Raw genomic sequence first — 3,577 nt, forward strand, 5'->3', positions numbered from 1 at the left:
AAGAACCGCTGCTTTAGAACATTGATTTTGAAACTTGTGAATCCATTAGAATCGTTAGAAGACAGAATCGCGATTCATATATGAATAGATTGTTATGTGCACCTCTAGTTTTCTCTTCTCTAAAGCAGGGCAGCATGGCCCCGCCCCTTTGCTGCATGTTCCTGGGGGCGGGGTTTATCTGGGTTTGTGATGTCACGAACCCAGGAAGTAACTTGTTGTAGTCCCTACCAGCCGTTTTTGTAGGCATTAAACTGCCAGAATTTTAAAAGACGATATCTCCGTTTGCATTGAACTTTCAGCTTTGTAACTTTGCAGATATTGTTTATGCTCAAACAGCAACATTACACACTAACTAACATTAAAAAAGTGAAATCGCAATCAACCACCCCTTTAAACAAAATATATAAAAACTGTCATTTCTGCTAATGATATGTTGTCATTGGGCTAAAGCTAAAAAAGACTAAAATATTATCGACAACATTTTATGAATTCAAATAGTTAATAATTAATTTATTTTTAGTGCTGTCTCATTCTCATTACTGCAAAACAAAATATTTAAAATAAATAAATAAATTTACCTTTATTTTAATTACTTGACTTTGTTCAGTTTTTAACTGAAAAAAAAAAACATTGGAGTGTTGTTTCACAGAAAATTAAAAGTACATTATTACAGTGATGAGAAAATATAATAGACATTTTTGCTAATGAGATGAATGTGCTGTCAAGCGAAAAATATTAAAATATTATCTAGAACATTTTATGAATTAAAATAGTTAATTATTTTTAGTGCCTTCTCATTACTGCAAAATAAAATATAAATAATTGCACCTTAATTTTAATTGCCTTAATTTATTCAGAATTGAACTAAAAATATATGTTTGCAGTATTTTCACAAATAATTAAAAATGCATAACTATTACAGTAATGAGAAAATATTGTAGACATTTTTGCTAATGAGATGAATATGGTGTCATTGTGCTAAAGCTAAAAAATTGATTAATATTATCAAGAATCAACGAATTCAAATAATTAAAAAGCAATGCTTTGTTTTATTATCAACACTAGATGTATTGTTTTATCATTTCAACTCAACAAACTTCGTTTTGCTTAATGTTTTTTTATGACACTTCGTATGATATTTAACATATACAATTTTTATGTGACTGTAGCGTCAAAATTTTGGAGATTTCTTCTTTTTTTTCCTTTTTTTTTTGAGGCCACAGTATGTAACCTGTTATGATTTAATCGCTCTTGCTAGGAGCAGTCTTTTTGGTCCACTTGAAGAAAGCTACTAGAAAGGTTGCGAGCTGGGTTTAAACTTGTGTCGCCCGCTTGAGCACCACAGCTTAATATGCACTAACCATTAGGCCACAGATGATTATTTTTCTCTGTCCGAATGTACGGTGAGTGTCATGTCAGGATGCTGCGATGTATTTACTAATGGCAGTGAATGATGTTCTGTGGAGCCGTGAGGACAGCGAGAGCCCATCCGTCAGACACGGACACACAGAGCTGGTTTCACATGACACTGCCTGGTTTCGGTTGCCATGACAACGTTTCCTCCTTCCTGTTTATGAGCAGGCTGGTAATCTGAGTCGAGGTTATAGGCCTCCTCCTCCTCCTACCTATTCCTCTGTGTTTCTCTCTCTTTCTATACATTTATATACATTATGTTGCACAAAGAAAATGTGATGTTTTTCGTGAGCATTAAGATCTTTTGCATAGTCTCATGATTTTTGTGGCAATTAAGAACCTCGTCCACAAATTCTCATTAGTGAAAATGTTTTCTCATTACTGTAATACTTTAATAATTTTTTGTATTAAAAATCTTAAATAAAAAATGTTTTAATTAAAAAAAAAATAATAATATAATGCAACAAGTACTAACACAATGCATTTTGTATTATTATTACTATTATTATTATTAATTAATATGTAATATTATAAATATAAATTATAACAAAATTATAAACATTTTTAAATTAAGTTATAAATATATGATGATGATGGTTATTATTAATGATGCATTATATGATTATTATGTACATATTTTTGTGGTAGAGTTTTAGATTTAACAAGAACAAATACTACTGATACTATTATTAATGTTATTATTATTATTATTATTATTATTATAAATGCAATATTATAAATATAATTTTTTTCTACATTTATTATTTATTAACATATTAATTTGTTCATTTATTATTTTACATTGTTTATTTATGTACATATTTTTATGCCAATGATATTTAAGAACAAATACTATCACAATGCTTTTTATTTTGTATACTACACATATTATTATTATGAATATGTTTTATAATAAATGTTATTATACATTGTTTTATGTACATATTTTTGTGCTTTAGTAATTTTCTGTAAAAAAAAATACTGCAGAATGCTGCAATGCATTTATTTTTTTAATTAAAATCTGAATAAACTAATGCAATTCAACAAAAGCATTTTATGTTTTTGTATATTATAAATATTTGTTTTAATAATTTTTTTTATTATACCTTATTTTATTTATTTATTATGTATTTTTGTGGTAATTATATTTTTAGATTTTAGAATAATGACAATTCTGGAAAAGTGTATTCAATTATTGTCATTAACTGCAATAAATTTTATTATGCAAAAAAAAATCTTTAATAGTCCAAAAAGTGAGCTTCATTTTTTTTTTTTTTTTTACTATAATTAATAATATTTTTTCCTTTGATTTTGAGGTATAAATCTGACCTGCCCTGTCCTTATGCTGTGTTTTGCTGCTTGGCAAATGGATGATCTTTACCCGCATCTTTTCTCATAGATGTTAAAGCTTAACACCAATCTTGATCTGGGTTATTCTACCTTTATCACTCTTGACTCCCAGCTAAATCCATCCATTGAGTGCAATAATAATTACCTGATACAGTAATTATGAGAGCTCATGGATCAGATCCTGTCATAAACACCCTTTATTCCGTTTACATCCATGTTCTGATGTTTATCGTCTGCTTTTAACCACTGCTCGTAAACTCCCAGCAGGGTCTGTATTGCCAATCACATGCTTAGATGATCACATTAAGACACTTTGAGCAGCGAGATCCTCTCACCAGGATGCTGGTAAAATGTCATCCGGTTTTGTAGTTTGTAGTACAAAAGAGCACACATATGCAAGTGCTATGACAAGTCTCGGTTAGCCTACGCAGTACACGGAGCAAGGTTTTAAAAAAATAAAATAAATAATAATATTATTATTATTAATATTCTTCATTATGAAATGATTAAAATATATATTATACATTGTTTAGGCTATTTATTATTCCTTGTTTATATATTTTTGTGCTGTTGTTTGTTTGTTTGCTTGTTTAGCTGCAATGAGGTTTTAGTCCAAAAATAGTCAAAAAAGTAACCCCTCAAACTGCAGCATACTTCTGATTTTTTTATGTACATTATTTACTATTATTACTTTATTATTTGTAATATTTTATATATATATATATATATATAGTATATAGATATAGTGACTAGTGTATATGACTATATATATATATATATATATATACACTATATGAATAGTGTGTGTGTGTGT

General features: G+C 28.4%; 1 protein-coding gene across 4 annotated transcripts in view; it reads left to right on the plus strand.

Annotated features, from left to right (window-relative positions):
• Positions 1–3,577, plus strand: part of foxn2a (forkhead box N2a) — a 43,384-nt gene that overhangs the window by 26,581 nt on the left and 13,226 nt on the right. The gene's annotated exons all lie outside the window — the stretch shown is intronic.

Source organism: Sinocyclocheilus rhinocerous, unplaced genomic scaffold (genome assembly GCF_001515625.1).
Source record: "Sinocyclocheilus rhinocerous isolate Xijiao unplaced genomic scaffold, SAMN03320098_v1.1 scaffold823, whole genome shotgun sequence".
NCBI classification, from domain to species: Eukaryota; Metazoa; Chordata; class Actinopteri; order Cypriniformes; family Cyprinidae; genus Sinocyclocheilus; species Sinocyclocheilus rhinocerous.